The sequence below is a fragment of the Stenella coeruleoalba genome, assembly GCF_951394435.1.
Source record: "Stenella coeruleoalba genome assembly, chromosome: 4".
Taxonomy (NCBI): Eukaryota; Metazoa; Chordata; class Mammalia; order Artiodactyla; family Delphinidae; genus Stenella; species Stenella coeruleoalba.
Window position 1 is genome coordinate 62031615 of NC_137149.1, and position 17636 is coordinate 62049250.

The 17636-nt window shown below is 42.5% G+C and overlaps 1 protein-coding gene and 1 pseudogene across 2 annotated transcripts in view; both read right to left on the minus strand.

The window, feature by feature from the left end:
* Positions 1–576: 576 nt before the first annotated feature.
* LOC307185484 (lysophospholipase-like protein 1) lies at positions 577–2739 on the minus strand (annotated as a pseudogene). The gene is made up of 2 exons: positions 2667–2739; positions 577–1289 (listed from the first exon to the last, which is right to left on the minus strand). The product of its transcript is annotated as a lysophospholipase-like protein 1 (transcript).
* A 786-nt stretch (positions 2740–3525) lies between these two features.
* Positions 3526–17636, minus strand: part of RELL1 (RELT like 1) — a 63025-nt gene continuing 48914 nt past the window's right edge. The window contains exon 7 of the mRNA XM_079920525.1: positions 3526–6016. The gene's annotated coding sequence lies outside the window, so the exon portion shown is untranslated. The remainder of the gene's footprint in view (positions 6017–17636) is intronic.

Below are 17636 nucleotides of genomic sequence, written 5' to 3' on the forward strand. Positions count from 1 at the left end.
AGAGTCCGCCTGCCGATGCAGGGGACACGGGTTCGTGCCCCGGTCCGGGAAGATCCCACATGCCACGGAGTGGCTGGGCCCGTGAGCCGTGGCCGCTGAGACTGCGCGTAACAGTGAAAGGCCCGCGTACCGCAAAAAAAAAAAAAAAAAAAAGGCTGATTGATTAAGAACAAAACCTGTAACCCCAAATGACCCCTTTCTACTATAAAATGAGATTTGGGGGAATTCCTAACATCCTCCCTGGTGCATATATTCTGGGTTTCCTGGTTTTCAAGAGCTGAAAATTGTAAAATCAGCTTTTCCACTTCCTTAGCATAAGCTGTTATTGATCATCTTGTTTTCAAGGCAACACACACACACACACACACACACACACACACACACACACACACATACACACACACACATAGAGGAAAATTCAAACTCAGAATCCAATGAGGCACCCCAAAGAGTGAAGTTTGCTGTATATAAATTTTTTTTTACTATTTTAATTATTGTTTATCAAATTAGAATTTGGCAGTAAACATCACTTTTCATAAAGACATTACTTATATATTAACAAATCAATCAATTCATTCAGTCTGGTAGCTTTGTAAGAATCCATGACTTCAGTTTTTCTAGCTCAGCTTCGCTTAACTCTTGGTAAACACTTGGGAAACTATGAAACTTTGTGCTCACTCCTAGAGATTTTAACACTGAGTTTGTCTCTTCACCCCAAGAATGAAGAACTAACTCATCTGCAGTACCATGACACTGAAAATAATTCAGGAAAGACACCATCACTTTTCTGAAGAGGTTGGTAAACAGCAGATGTCTTATTCAGAAAACTAGAAAGAGCAAGTACTCCTGCCACATCTTGATGATTTCTGTATGCTAAACGCATTGCCACACACCCTCCCATAGAAAATCCTCCTACTGATACTCTGTTCTTCTTGATACCACTTTTTACTTCACCGTCAATCAAATCTGTAAGCACCTGACACATTACGTCAATTGATTCAAGGTGCTCTGGGTAGTCATTAGATATTTTAAATCTGTCAAACCATACATTGGAGAGTCCTCCTTTCAAAGAAGTATATGGCCTGGGAGGAGCTGTTAGATAACTTTTATGTGTTGGAATGTTAAATCTTGATTTAAAACTTGCTTGATCCACGTTCTCAATCCTTGTCCAGAATCACCTGAGCTGTGCAGGAAGATCAGAGGGGCGCTGTGCCTCACAGCCGGCAACCCATGCGGCGAGGCAGGCGCCCTGAACCCGACAGAGCCGCGTGACTGCCGCCACGACCCTGCTGCATATAAATTTTAAGAAATTTAACCAGGACATGAAGGAAAGATGGAATGCAGATGATGACAAATGACTCTGTGTTAAAACTGAATCACACAAGCACGCCCAAGGTGTGGGGAAAAAAGGCGCTGACCTAAGTAAATTTGGCAAACAGGCTTCTGGCTGGATTCTCTAAGGCTCACAACTAGAAGAATAAGTACACAGCATACTGCTCTAGTTGGAAACCTATTTCTCACAGGGGTATGTGTTCAAACTACTTTACATGTATGCTAGGGCTGAGACATTGTATAAAAATATTATAGATTGTAAGAGCCAGGTTTCTTTACTGTTGGAGAAAAGTCACAAAGAAGGAAAGTGGGAAGGTTAGAGGGAACCCTGTGGAGCTAAACTGGGGTCAGAGGCAGCAGTCATGACTCATGCTTTTGTTCTAAAGATAGTTACATAAATAAAGATGTGTGTATATGAATGGGTTAGTAGTGTGTGTGTGTGTGTGTGTATATGTGTGCCCAGAAGCAGTAACACCCCAGTATCAATGAGCACACCTAGTGCTCTGATCTCTATTTCTAAACACCATTCTCCAATAAAAGGAACCGGGGCTCCTTGATTAGTTAGTGGTGGATTCCAAGGCTAAGACTAGGAAAACAACATGAGAAGATGAGCCTGGAGCCTCTCGTGGTTCTAGAAAGTAAGAAAGGGCAAAAGGGATAAAGAGGAAGGGAGAAAGAAATAAAGAGAAGGAGCCATGTCGAAAGGACACAGGCACCAACCTGAAAGAGCCCCTCCCACAGTAAAAACAGCTGCAGGCAAGACCCACCAATGGATGGTGTAGTGGGTTGAACTGTGTCCCCTAAAAAAGTATGTTGAAGTCCTAACCCCAGGTTCCTGTGAAGGTGATCGTATTTGGAATTAGGGTCTTTGCAAATGTGATCAAGTTAAGATGAAGTCATCCTAGATTACAGTGGGTCCTATATCCAATGACTAGTGTCCCCATGAGAAGACGAGAGGACAGAGGCCCACACCCAGGGAAGACGGTCATGTGAAGACGGAGGCAGACAATTGGAGGGAAGCAGCTACACAGCATGGAACGCCAGGACTGCCAGCAACCACCAGGAGGCAGGAGGGAGCATGGGACAGGTTCTCCCTTGGGACTCAGAAGGAACCAACCCTGCAGACACCTTGATTTCAGACTTGTGGCCTCCTGAACTGTGAAAGAATAAATTTCTATCGTCTTAGGCCACCCAGTTTGTTTTTTACAGGAGCCCAAAGAAAATAATACAGGTGGTAAAATTAAAGGGTGAAGCAGAAATAGGGTATGTGCCTAATCTCAAAATATCTCCCCTCAAATACTTATTAATTACAAAGGGAAAAATAGTGACTTTACCAAAATGAAAGCTGGTGGCCACCACCTCGACTAAATGGTGGAGGTTGACATCGCTAGCGATACACACCGACATCATGGCCTCCCCCACCAGCCCCCGATACGGAGCAATGGGAAGGGCGTCCTTTGCATAATGCAAACCCTCAGTCTAGTCAGGAGAAACAGCTGGCACACTGAGATTGAAGGGCACTCTACAACATGACTGACCAGTACATGCTATAACACGTCAAGATCATGAAAAATAAGAAAAGACGGAGGGAAAATCACAGGTCACAGGAGATTTAGGAGGCCGAAACTAAATGCAGTGGGAAATCTGGAACAGAACAAGGATGGTAGTGGGATAATTGGTGAGACTGGAATAATGCTGTGACTTAATTCGTAGTATTATGCTGATGTTAATTTCTTAGTTGTTTTTTAATAAATTTATTTATTTATTTTCATTTTTGGTTGTGTTGTGTCTTTGTTGCTGCATGCAGGCTATCTCTAGTTGCGGTGAGCAGTGGCTTCTTTCGTTGCGGAGCATGGGCTCTAGGCGCACAGGCTTCAGTAGTTGTGGCGCGCAGGCTCAGTCGTTGTGGTGCACAGGCTTAGTTGCTCCGCGGCATGTGGGATTTTCCTGGACCAGGACTTGAACCCTGGTTCGAATCCCCTGCATTGGCAGGCAGATTCTTAACCACTTCGCCACCAGGGAAGCCCTAATTTCTTAGCTTTGATCATTGTTCTGCGGTTATGTAAGATGATACCATAAGGGAATGTGGGGTGAAGAGTATACAAGAACTCTTTGTACTGCTTTTGCAACTGTTCCTTACATCCAAAATTATCTCCAAATTTTAAAAATACTAATCGGGGGTGAGGATGGCATTACTATGGGGGGAAGGAGGAATCCAATGGGGAAAGTCAGCCAAATGATCACTTGACAATTCAGACGTTAAGAAATCAGGCACTGTGATATTAAGCTCGATAAATTATACCAACCACAATTGTACTTTCAGTACCCAAGGCACCAACAATTGGATCATTCAAAAACAACTCACTGTGTTTAACGTTTTTATTTTTAACTCTGCTTTGGTAGTACAAAAGTCATAGAAGTACAAACCAGACAGTTAAAAATACATTTGACACTCGGTGAAAAATTTCCTTTACAAATTTTTACATTGAGGTGGTAGCCAACTCATGTATGACATCAGAAGTTAGTCCCTCATTAGTGTTTTATACAGTAACTTTGTTGTGGGTCTCCAAGCCTTCTAAAGGAGGAAAAACACAAAAGGCCTGTAAACATCTGTTGCTTTGGGAACACTTAAAGATTCTCATTAGGTAATATAAACCAGTAAAAAGCATACATGTTGAAAATACTGAATGCTTAACTTTTGGCATATTTGGAAGCCAGTCAGACAACAACTGCTCAAGTATTAGAAAATAGTTAAAACGTACTCTTGGTATAAATACAATTTAAATATTTTGAGTATCCTCTTGCCTGTTGTATTGCTATTAAAAAAAAAAAGCAATCTGACCTGAATAAAATTATAAAATAATTAAAGCTGAAGAATATCTTACACTTTATCCCTCACCATTCCGGGGGCATAATATTTTTAAGACAAAAAAATGATTCCTCTTTATAAAACTAAAACTATTGGTCTAGACTGCACGCATATTATTTACACTAATACACACCCCCAAAATTCCTATATTGCTACTTTCTGGACCACCGGGAAATTTATTTCCATATTGCCTTCCTCGGGTCTACTGCGTGTATGCACGTACACATGTACAGCTTTTAATTAGTTGTCAGCAAAAATTCACATGAAATTGAACCTACCATTCATTTAAAAGGTTAGACATTTTTAGTCTGGTGCCAGAAAAAGAATGGATACTTTAAAGTACATTTTCGGGCTTCCCTGGTGGCGCAGTGGTTGAGAGTCTGCCTGCCCGATGCAGGGGACACGGGTTCGTGCCCCGGTCCGGGAAGATCCCACGTGCCGCGGAGCGGCTGGGCCCGTGAGCCATGGCCGCTGAGCCTGCGCATCCGGAGCCTGTGCTCTGCAACGGAAGAGGCCACAATAGTAAGAGGCCTGCGTACCGCAAAAAAAAAAAAAAAAGTACATTTTCATGGGAATCATCTTTTGGGAGTCAAATGAGAATTGTGCTTTCTTTTTGAAATAAAGGAAGTGCCAAGGCACCCTACCAACATGGAGGCAGGTCTTGAAGATTTCCCTGTACCTGGACTCCCCAACCTCTTGGCCCAGACCTCCCATAAATGTACTACTACCTTCACCTCTGGGTTCTTTGAGGTGTTTTGTAAACTGTAAAGCTTTTTTTTTTTTTTTAAGTGGGGTATTCCACACCTACAGGGGAAAGTAACCCTCAAGAATCCTTTAAATAACAGACACTAGCTACAAGATGGAGAACAGGAAGAACACCAAGGAAAACATACCAGAGGAAGGTGTGGGTCCATCTTGCACCAGAAGTGGAGATTGTCTTGTTTTGTTTTAGCCTTGAGTTGTCAAAACAAGACTTTTTTTTTAGTGACTTTAAACCATTACCCCCTTTATTCAATGGCTAAATAAGATTTGCTTAGCTTGAGTTAAAACAAACAAACAAAAAAACAACCAAAACTCTCAATATTTTATAAGTGACCTAGGAGTGGCATGCTGGTAGCAGGTCAGTGCTGATTTCTCGTCTCTGAATCCAAAGTCTAGCATCTGGTTCCCTCTGACTCCATGATCTCTTGGGGGGTCAACTGCCCAGGGTTAGGCTATATCTTCAAGGAGGCTTCACCACCAAAGATTCATCTTTTATCTTTTGTAACAGTTAAACTGTAAGGGGATCGTCTTACAACCAGTAGCAAAATGAGATCTAAGGGTTGGGGGAACAGAAGCACAGGCACACAGACATGTGTGTACATACACACACATGCACACACAGACACACACACCCTGAGCATTAGCTCAGACTATACACATACAGTTCACAGACACACACACCCTGAGCATTAGCTCAGACTATACACATATAGTTCCACTGTACATAGTTAGCATACTGGAAAAATTGCAGTGTGTACACCAAGGCCACAGATGGGGGATTGGGAGGGGTGGTGGTTGGGAAGACAAAAACATGAGCTCTTTTCCTCCCTGGAAAGATAATAAATTTTTCATCAGACATTTTTAAACCAAAACTTGTTTCAAAGCAAACTGAATTCTGTATCCAGCATAGCAACAGTATTCCCTTTTAGCTTTCATCCACATGTCTGCAGACTCCACCATAGAAATTGTATAAAAGATAAAAAAATAATTCCCTAGGCAACTTTATATGTCATAAGTTTTCAGTCTCTTAGAACTCTTCAAATAAAGTCACTCCTGCAAGAGAAAATAAAAAAGGTAAAGCTTGGCAAGCATCATATCACATGTTAATCTGGCCTAAATATTTAAGAACACAGAGGAATTGTAATCCATCCTCACCCCGTCCCACCCCATCCCACTGCATTCCTTCCCCCACTACACATTTCTTCTTTGAAATCAGTCTAAGGAAATTTAAGCACGAAAATTTCCAAAGGACCTCTTTATTGAGGTTTTATAAACCAAGAAAGAACAGAACTTGAGAACCACAGTAGGCTGACGGCATCAGTCTGGTTTAATACAAGTTTCTGGGGTGACTGGTGGGCATTCTCCCTGTGAGTCCTTTAGCACTTGTTCTCAGGAACCTGTTCCTTAACTCTTCAGCTACATTCTGTCAAGTAATGAGCAACAGGGTGAACGTGGTCAGTCACAAGGAAGCCTGTACGTGTCAGGTAACGTGACTTTCCCAGGCCACACCAAGTTGAGTTAACTCTGCATCTCCATTGAGCACAGGGTGCAGCTTGGCTGGGACTTCACTGGGCAAGTAAGAACACAATGACAAAATGCTCAGTCTTCAGTCTTCATTGTACCTTCGAAGGCTCTGTATTATATTTCTAAGTTCTTCTAACAAGTGGCCCATGTCAACATCTGTGTTTACATTACAAATGAAGCCCCCTATAAACCTGCAAAATAATTTTTTATTTTTCCAAGTTTTGTGTTTGTTTTTTGTTTTTTTACAGTGGTCTCATCTACGTGACCGTTATGTACCCCTTTACTTTCCTGTTTTGAAGACCCAGGATAGGATTAAAATTCCACACTTGACTGTGTATTGAAATATACAATGCAGGCAAACCTACACAAGGTTAAGGAACAAAACATTCTCTTGTCTCCCCAAATTGTGTTTCCTATAAATGCTAAACAAAAACAGAGATGAAACCAGCTTACAGAAATATGAAGAAACAGCAAAAAGTCAATAGGTTGTCTTCACTGAAGTATTACTTTGTACTTATTTTATAGCTCATCCTTCACATGTAGCCTAATATTATCCATATTATCCTTTTCTGTCACTATGTCATTTATAATAATCATAGTGTGTGTGTGTGTGTGTATATATATATATATATATATATATATATATATATATATATATATATATATATGAAGGAGAGAGAGACAGAGAGGGATCTCCCAAACTAAATGGGTTGGGGAAAGGACCCTTACCCCCTTAGCTGAAAAGGAAATAAAGCATTGTCCTCGAAAACAGCAAGAACCAAGTTCTTAATTATAAATGAATAAGTAATTCCCTGCTCTGCATTGCTACAACCGAGCATGGCTAAACTACAGATTTGTACAAGAAAACTGAACAAAGTCAAGTCTGGGAATACTGTCATTTGAGAGTCGATTCATGTGGAAGACACTAGCACGGAAAAAAGTAGAAAAGCCAGAGATGGAAAAATAGAAAAATTGTCCTAAGAGAAAAAAAAAAAGCTAAAAGATAGGAGAGAATTTTCCCAGTAAAACTTCAAACTAGGCCATTATCTAGAAAAAAGGTGTTCAACTACTTTTATGTCTCCTCTTTTTATCAGCGGCTCCCTTAGACCTGGACTGTTTTGCATCAAGGAAAACAAGAAGGTCAAGAGCAAGGGATGTCGGAATGAAATGTTTCATCACAGTAAGAGTGTTCATTCCAACATAGTAGAACTTCCCATTTAGAGTTATTTGCACAGGTTTGACCAACTTTAAGGAGTGGGCATGTAAGACCAAGGCTGGGCTACGAAGGAGGGGTCTGGAGCCAGTGGCCTGTCCCCAGACGCAGACCCCTGTGACTAGCTGTTGAACCTTGGCCTCTCTGCAGCATCCCACGTAGGGCTGTTGGGGGTTTTACATAAGATGATATATGTACAATGCTTAATACAGGGCCAAGCAGTCAGCACCCTCCTAAAAGTTAGCTATCGTGACCATTAACAGCATCCCAGCACAGCGGCTCTCTTCCACAATAGCCTTCTGCAGCTGGTTAAAACTGTACTGCACACAATATCTTTGAAAGAGAATGTGAGAAATACAAAATGCTACCTAAAAGTCTTCACTACTAATACCAGAAACAAGGCAGAAAAAAGGAAAGTTAACCTTTTCAGGCTCTATTGAAAACTACCCAGCACTGATTCACAGTTCTGGGCTCTCTGTCTTCACACACACTTAACAAAAGGGAAGCTTTGACCAGCACAGCAGCTCTCAATTTCCAGATAAATACCTGTCTTATCTGAGTGATAATCTAGAGGAAAGAAGATACCACATTTTGCACAGCTTGTAAATTTCCAACTGCAGCCTTATTTCTGGGACTGTGTCATGGTGCATTTGACAATGTTAACTTTCTTCTCATTTCATTCTACAGCTGTGAATATGACCGTATTGATAAACAAACACATACTTTAAAATAGTATTTCTTTACCACAACACATTAATATTAAAAGGTGCCTCCTCTACAGGCACACAGCAGTCAGAAACTAGGAGCAGGCTGGCATGAACGCTAGGGAAGGCTAGCAGCGCGGACCAGAGGGAGAGAAAACACTCCACCCACCTGTTGTTCTCAGGTCACATCACCAGGGGACCCCACCATATTTAACAAGACTGATCTATCTTTTCTGAGTGGGATAGGGTGGGGAAATTTGGTGATTACTGTCTTACACAAGTGAGTGCTCAAGCTGGGAGAAATGAAGCAAAACTTCCTTACATTGAAAAGACGATTCAGAAATCCCAAGTGTGACCACGTCCATCATATAACAAGACTGATGGAGAGAAATTAAGAACCTCAGAAAAAATTTATCTGGAAAGAAAAGGTCATCTTTTTCTCTAGACTTTATTGCTTTTTATTGCTTTTTTTTTAATTGCTTTTTATTGCTTTTTCTCTAGACTTTATTGCTAATTAGATAAAGCTAGAATTCCATTATGGTGTTAAGTTTCCACAGGAGCCACCACAGAGCTTTGATTAGGACGCATATGTGCCTTGTTAAAAAAGGATTCTCTAGAAAAAAGGATCTGGTCCCTTTAAAAATGAGAACCATGTCTTAAGAAACTAGAAGCCTAAACAGATTAACGGACAGTGAACACTAAGACCTCAAAGGACAGGGGATTAAGGAAGGAAGGCTATCTGATTAATAACAATAGTGGCTGACATTTACGGAGTGCTTTCTATGCACCAGGCACTGCAGTGCTAAGCGGGCCAGATTCAGTAACTCAATCTTTTCAAGGACTCCATGAGTCAACGACGATTCTCATTTTCCTAAGTAGACACTGAGGCTTGCAGGTTCAATAGCTTGCCCAAGGCCACACCATTAATAATAAGAAAGCAGTGATTCCAGCCCAGGCAGATCACCTGGAAGCCACAGTCGCCGCCACACCAGTCACGCGGAGATATCCACCGAGCCATGAGGTCTGCGGCTGTCCTCTGCTCTTTCCTGAATAACGCCGATGGGAAAGTGTGCGCTCCTTGTAGTTTTGAATTTTCTCACATGAGATTTAGATCTTACTGGGAAGTCTGAAGGTTGCTCTTTCCTGAGTTATAGCTTCACAACAATTTAAATGTGTTCATATATTTAGCAATAATGGGCTTCCCAAGTGACAATAGCTGAACGTTTGTGATTTACCAACCCTTGGGATGGTGAGAATCAGAGCACTTTATTCCAAGTAAAATGTAATTGACATCAAAAGTTATTCTGTATCTGGAAACACAAGGGTTCTCCTGGGAAGGATTTAAATGCAATTCGGCAGTTCCCTCGTAGTCTCAATAAACCTCTGATTCAACGTCTATGCTAGCTACAGGTAGAATAATTTAAGACTCTGAATGGTCCCACCTCTTTCTAATAAGGAAAACAAAACAAGTTAAACGTTGCCTCCTGACTGCCTTGTGAACAAGTCCAGCTACCTGCATTTAGTAAGCCTCTACCCTAGTGTCAAACAAAACTACAGCATCTTATAGGTTATGTCTAACCTGCTTCTCTGAGCCTCAGGAAAATTAAGAAACATCAAAAACCATTAATTTTTCACACTTTTATTTGCTAAGTGTTTAAATAGGTCTCACCTGACATAATATTATAATAATAACATCAAGTATTTGGCTATTTAGCACTTGCTAAGCACCAAAGAACAACATCCCTATGAGGTAGGTGGTATTTTAAACCCACTTTACAGATGGAGAAGTTGAGGCATCAGAGACTAAGGAACTTGCCCAAGATTACACAGCTAAAAAGTGCCCGGCCAGGACTTGGGCACAAGGAGTCTGGTTCCAGAACCTATACTGTGGAGCTATAGCATCGTACATCCTTGCAGAAAATAGACAGCTTACAGAAAACAGGGACTACTATTTCCTTAGCTATTTAATGTTAGTAGATTCAAAGTCTCGAGTTACAAATGAAGAAAAAGAAAAATCCTGATTATAACTGTTAATTCCCTCTTCTATCTCGTTCTGGGCCAAAATGTCTCCAAAGGCATTTCGCTTTCTGCCTCCCTCGAGCCCCTTAGGTCTGCCTTTTCGTCCTCCGAAGTCTCCGTGAGCCTCCAGTGCTGCAGTCTCCGCGGCAAAAAGGGAGATGTTACAGCCCTCTTTCCTAAGCCTTGTCAGAGGGCTGGCAGGGCCACCGGGGAGGACAGATAAGCTCCCTGAGGGGTCACCTTCTGGTCAGCACTAGGGAGGTGCCCTGGAGCAGACCCTGCCGAGGGAGATAACTGAGGAGAGGAGACAGCTTTGGTGGCAACTCAAAACAAAACAAAACAAAACCCTCTGGGCCCTCATGTTAGCTAAATTCTGGGAATACTCACAAATATGTTTCAGTCTCTTCTGTACACAGAACAAGGCTGTGGAAGAATAACTCAGAACATCAGTGTTGATGACAGCAAAATATGTTTTTAGGTCCACCCGAAACTCTCAGATTATGTCTGTAAATGTTTCGGGGCTATTCCCAACAACAAAGAACAAACAGGACACACAGCATTTTAAACGTATCCAGCATTTTCACTCCTCATGGCTCAATCAATGTGGGAGCATAAAAAATAGTCCACAGACCTTATCAGTCATCAATTTCAATAAAAAGCAAGGTGCAGACAAGTATCTAAGCTCTCATTCATGGAAGGGCAAAGGAGGGGGCTGTAGACACGTATATATGTTGTTTAAGTAAGTATGTGCATAGAATAATCCTGAAAGGATATAGAGGACACGGACAACCGTGGTCCCCTGTTGGGAAGGGGACTGAGAGATGACATGTGTGTGGTGGGTAGAAGGGGCGTAGACAGGGTGAAGACATTTTTTTTTTCATCCTGCAGCCTTTTATGGTGCTTAAATATTGTATCGTGTTCATGCCTTATTTTTCCATTTTAAAAATGATTCAATTTCAAACACTTGCAATATCCAGGACCTCAGAGACAGTGAAAGGACTGAACTATCAGGAAGCCCAAGTCCAGGCTCTGGAATAAACCATCCGCATGACCTTGAACAACGTACATAATGTCCTAGGGCCTCCTTACTCTAAAACTAGGGGACCAAGGGGGCATGGGGAGAAAAATCACTACGAAAACTAGAACAGAAGCTCCATGAAAGCATGGCCCTTGTCTGTCCCTTTTCCACACTGCTGCATCCCTAAGGTCTGGCACAAAGTAGGGGCCCAACAAATACTTTTAAAAGACGTTAATTGTACTTGAGTTGACCTGAACTAGCCATCACAGCTCCTCTGAGATCTCGAAGTCTATAATCTTAGTCGACTTGTTAGAAAACAGAATAGCTCACAAACCTGGACTGATCCAGGCGCAGCTCTAACAGCCAAAAGACATCAGATTTCTTCCCACCTAAGCCCTCTCCCTCCCCAGCCCAGGGATCTGGGAAAACGTCATCCTTCTGAGCCTGGCTCTTCCACTGTAAACTGGAGAGATGAGATGAGATGATCACCCATGATCCATCAGGTTGCATTTAAATTTCTGTCCCCCACTCAGCTCTTCTCATTTGCCTGGTTCTACTGCCTACGCTTTGCACAGACAGTGAATGGTCAAGGACAGGCATTAACTTCCCTCCACTTCCATATTTAAGATGGACTCAATGGGACTGGTCTTCCATGTAAGAACAACACAAGTATCAAAGTACTGCTTTTACTCTTTAGAAATGTATTCAGCCATTTCTAAATCAAGCCAGGTGGTCCCATCCATGCCTATTTGAGGTGCAGCTTCTGTTTATAAAGGCCAATGAATCCCATTAAGGGGCTTCCATCAAATTTGTGATCCTTTTTCTTAAAATATATATATATGTGTGTTTTGCCCTGAAAAAAATATAAGCTATGGAGAAAAATTAACTCGTGATACCTACAGTTTCTCACCATCCTCTCCTTCCATGGAGAGTTAACAAAAGAACGAGCCATGCAGAGGACTGCGAATAAAGCAACACATCATCAGGGGAGGCCCCCACCGGACCATCACTGCACTGCCTGTCACCAGAGTTCAAAAGCAAAAAGGAGAAAAGCTTGCCTTTCCTCACTGTTAGAGGAGGAAATGAAAAGGCCCCGAAGATCTGGAGAGCTGACCTTGTGCCCGGCAGTGGTCCTGAGGAGGGAGGGAGGGTGATCCATGAGTCTTGGCAAAAAGGAGACTTTTATCCCAGAGCAAAGCCCCAGCCCAGCAGTAGCACGGTGAGGTGAAGAAAATTCAGTCCACACTAGCTCTTAATATAACCCCTCCTCTGATCTGTATAATAAAAAGAACTTAAGTTGCAACACTTTTCAATTGCCTTGTTACTAATTCTGATTCCACTTCCAGTAAGAGGGGCATGTTATTTCTAAGGCCCTCTTAACACACACAAGAAAATGGCCCAAATTCCTAAGGGACTTGCCAAATATCTATTTCTGAGATGTCATCAGACTCCAAAGCTCTAATGTTCTTAAGAAGGAAAAAGTGAGTTACAGTATCTAAAAGTGATGCTTGAGGAATGGGCTAATAACTAACTAGGACCCCTGAGAATGGGATGGAAATTATTGATAGTAGTGAATAGTGAGTTAGTGAATACTAACTCTGTGCCAAAGCCTGATTTAAGAACTGTACACATGTATTATGTCATTTACATCCACCACTACACCCTACACCACTTTAAAGATGAAGAACCTGAGGCTTGGAGAGGTTAAGTAACTTGCTGAAAACAACCGGTAGTTAGTGGCACAGTTAAAATTAAACCTAAGCAGTTTAAAACTCAGCTCTTAATCACTAAACTAAATGACCGAAATAAGAATTAATAGAATAGCTTCAATAATAAAACGATTTAAAACAGAGATATCTAATATGATGAATTTCTGTTTTGATAAAAAAATATTTTCTGTAAACTTACCAAATCAACGTTTTCAATAAGATACTACCATAAACTGGAAAGGGGGGTAGATACTTCAGAAACATGTGCGAGAGAATGCTTACGATGGCATCATTTTTAAAAAGCAAAAGCCCAATGATAATGAAGACAAGGCAGTGGCATTTGGAGGCTGAAAGCAATTTGATTTATTTAACTTTGAAGAACAAAAGCTTATTCTTCTAAGAAGAAATCAAAACACATTTTCTGTGGAAAAAAGAAACCATTTTAACTGCATTGCCAAAATAAATCAGGCAGAGTGCAAGTCAGATCTAGCTACAAAAAAGAACTCAGGCAAAGGAAACAGGGGGGAAATAATAAAAGGGGGAAGAAATGCCAAACAGCAGATTTTGTTTTTTAAAAAGAGAAGGAGAAAGAGAGAGAAATCCTAAGTCTAGTTGGTGGTATCAGCCACTGAATTTTCTTTTTTTTAAAGAAGGAAACCTAACCAATGAGTAGATATGCATTTGCATTTGAATATTTGAATCAGTTCTATATTAAAACAAGGCATTCCAGTAAAATAGCTTGGCCAAAAATTCAAATTTAAACAAAAATATTTTTCAGGAAAAAAACACAACTCTAAAACCTGTATTAGACAGTACAAAAGGTATATAACACTCCTGTCTTATTGTATTAGTTACATCCCAGTGCAGATCTTCCTATTCAGCTCAGAACCAGAGATCTTCTGGGCCTAGAAGGAAAAACTTCAGGATCTCTCTTGTTGGAAAATCAAGTCACATTAAATCGCCCAAACATACTCTTTCGGAGGATGAGAAATATTAAGAAACCAAGCAAGAAAAATTTTCGTAAGTACATACATAGTTTTGAGTGTCAGTGATTAGTCCTATCCCTCCTTTCGCAGAGTCCATTCTCTGTTGGGCTCATCAGACATCATCACTCAGCAGGTCCCAACCTCAGCAGGCTGTAACCACAGGACCTGTTTTTCCTTGGACCCGGCTGAGTGGTGAAGTCTGGGACTCCGGGAGCCAGACTGCCTGGGTTGGGCTCTAAACTCTACCACATTCTTGCTGGTAACTCTAAACAAGTTGCCTCAACTCTCTCTGCTTAAACTGGCACCTACTTATTGCTGTTGTGAGGATTAAATCAGTTAATACATGGAATATGCCTTCTAAAGCATGCCCGGTACATAGTAGATACTCAATACGCAGTACGTCTTATAATTAAATTAGTCCATCGGCATTTGTGACATTATTCTCTCTACTTTTGAGTCTGTTTGACATTTTCCATAATAAAAATTATTTTTTAATTCCAAAATTAATTCCAATTATGTTGAAGGCTCGGAAAACACATCCCCTTTCTGAGGTCACTCGTGCTCGTTGCACCTTTGGACGGCACAGCACCACTGAGAGCCAATGACAGGCCAGATGCTCTCCTGGCACTCGCCTTCAATCGATGGATTTAATATCCTATTTCACATTCAAGGAAACCTGGAGTAAGGGCAGTTAAGGACAATTTCCAAGCGGCGAAGCTATGATGAGAGCCCAGGTCTTCTAATCAAATCCAATGCTCTTTCACAAAATCCCGGTGAGAAGATTGCGTGCTTTGCAGAGAGTATCAAGTTGTAAACCAGTCAGATGTGGTCAGGATTTTCAGATGACTGGATCAAATCCAGATACGGACAGAATTTGGACCAAGAAAACTACCTGAGCAATCCTAATTCTTTTAACCTTCCCAGACCTTGAGTGCCTCCCTCCGGGCACGGCACTTCAGCAAGGCTGGAATCTGGCTGAGCCTAACCCAGGATCACCTTGCGCTTCCTGCCCGAGGGCAAGCAGTGTCTTCTTACCCACCTCTGCTCTGTCTCTCAGCACACTGCCAGGTTGATGACTCATATGCAGAACTGTCATTACAGCTCATGCTTTCTCTTTCTTTGCAGCTAAACTGGCTGGGCCTTCCTCACCTTAGACCTGAATAGCCACATACTTCTCGTCCCAGAAGCCAAGTCCTCGCAACTTCAATCAGAATGTTTCTCTAATTTACCAAAGTCACTCAGGATTCCAATTCTGACATCTAAGGTACCATCTGCTCTGTGGGTAATACTTTCTGCAATGATGGAAAATGTCTGTATCTGGCAGACCCCAGTCATCTATGGCTACTGAACACTTGAAATGTGACTAGTGCAATTGCAGAATGAAACTTTTAATTTTAATTAATTTAAATTTAAGTAGCCACAGGTGACTAGTGGCTACCATATTAGACCACCAGGTTCCAGATCATTGGTGGAGATGTTCCTCATTCATGGATCTAGGGCTGCCCCTTCGTGAGCACCCCAGGACGGCAGAAGAGTGCAGCTGGTCTTACAGTCACAGGCCTCAGTTCATATCAGCTCCTCTTTCCAGTCATGTGATCCATAACATGTAATTTACCCTTTCCGTGCACTGGTTTCCTCATCTATAAAGCTGGGGTAATAGTATCCATCCCATTAGGAGATGTTTATAATGGTGACATGCGAGACACATCTCAGTACAACACCCAGAAGACTAGAATACTGAATTGACATTAGCTGCTTTTATGATCATCATCCTCTTCGTTTTCCTAAATTCCTCTGGGTTCCCTTCCCAAGGCACCAGTAACTGGCTGAGAAGCCAAAGACAGACTTTTCTGCTCCATGTCTCGTCTTTAAAGAAAGCCTCTGTTGGGTTCCTCAACTCAGGGGAAGCGGCCAGATCTTCCCAAGGGCGAAATGGCAAGAACCAGTGCTGGAAAGCTATCAGAGCCCCTACGTCTTACAGAATTCAGGAGCACAACTCTTCCAGATGACTTCTGTTTTGGTTTTTTTGTTTTGTTTTTTTGTTTTTGCAGTACACGGGCCTCTCACTGTTGTGGCCTCTCTCGTTGCGGAGCACAGGCTCCGGAAGCGCAGGCTCAGCGGCCATGGCTCACGGGCGCAGCCGCTCCACGGCATGTGGGATCTTCCCAGACCGGGGAACGAACCTGTGTCCCCTGCATCGGCAGGCGGACTCTCAACCACTGCGCCACCAGGGAAGCCCCCAGATGACTTCTGGATCATCCTCAACCCCTCTGAGCCCAGGCAGGTTATCAGAAGCTTCACTCAAAAGCCCCTTCTCCACCAAACTGGCCACTTAAAATAATCAGTAGCACTAACTGGGCATTTCCTATCTGCCAGGCCCTGGGCTTCCCATGTTATTTCCCTGATATCGCATTGCCATCCCTCAAGGCAAGCAGCATCATTTTTATTTCTCGGTGAGGAAAGTGAGGCATAAAAAAGCCCAAGCACCTTGTCCAGGTCCCAGGGCTAGTGAGTGGGGAACGGGAACCTGAACCAGGCAGCCTGACTCCAAGGCTCAGGTTCAACCTTGCTGTTTCCCTGTACCTTCTAGGACCTGGCTATTCCTCCCCCCCTTACCCCCCCTCCCCCTCCCTTTGGAAGTGGAACCTCTTCTGCCTTAGCATTCAGGCTCTGACCGTTCCATTGGAGACTTTGGAGCTGGTCACTCCTGAGTCCTCACACTCATCCTTTTACATATAATAAGTAACATGAAAGGGATGAATGGGACTCAAGCCAGAACAGAAAGCAAAGAAGATAAAGGCTAAGCCAATATCAAATTATCACAGGCTTTTTTTTTTAAGTAATATCTCCCAAAGTTAAAAGTGCCAAGCCAAGAAGCATTCACGTTTGCTTTTGAATTGCTTCAAAATATTTGGTGGAAGGAGTAATACTTCTACTGGGGGTATTTTAGAACTGTGACACATCAAACAAAACTGGTTTCCAACTCAAAGGAAAAAAGCATTGCTTTGCTTGCTCAAGCCTTTTTCGAATCACAGTTTACCTAGAAATGGCGACAAGATTATATTTCATTTGGCCTGCGTGGTCATTTAAAGGATTTTTAACAGGCCGCCAACATTTAAAAACCTGTTGATTTCACCTGTAGGGGCTTCCCTGGTGGCGCAGTGGTTGAGAGTCCGCCTGACGATGCAGGGGACACGGGTTCGTGCCCCGGTCCGGGAAGATTCCACATGCCGTGGAGCGGCTGGGCCCGTGAGCCATGGCCGCTGAGCCTGCGCGTCCGGAGCCTGTGCTCCGCAACGGGAGAGGCCACAACAGTGAGAGGCCCGCGTACCGCTAAAAAAAAAAGTCTAGATTTCCACCTTTTTTGCCTAAGATCTAGCCACACTAAGTGCTTCCTGCCTTGTGGTAATGCAAACCCTAACAGATGGGTTATGTGATTTCTAGTTTGCTCCAGTCCCCACCACTCCACATTACCCCCTAAGTAATCCTCCCCACTCATT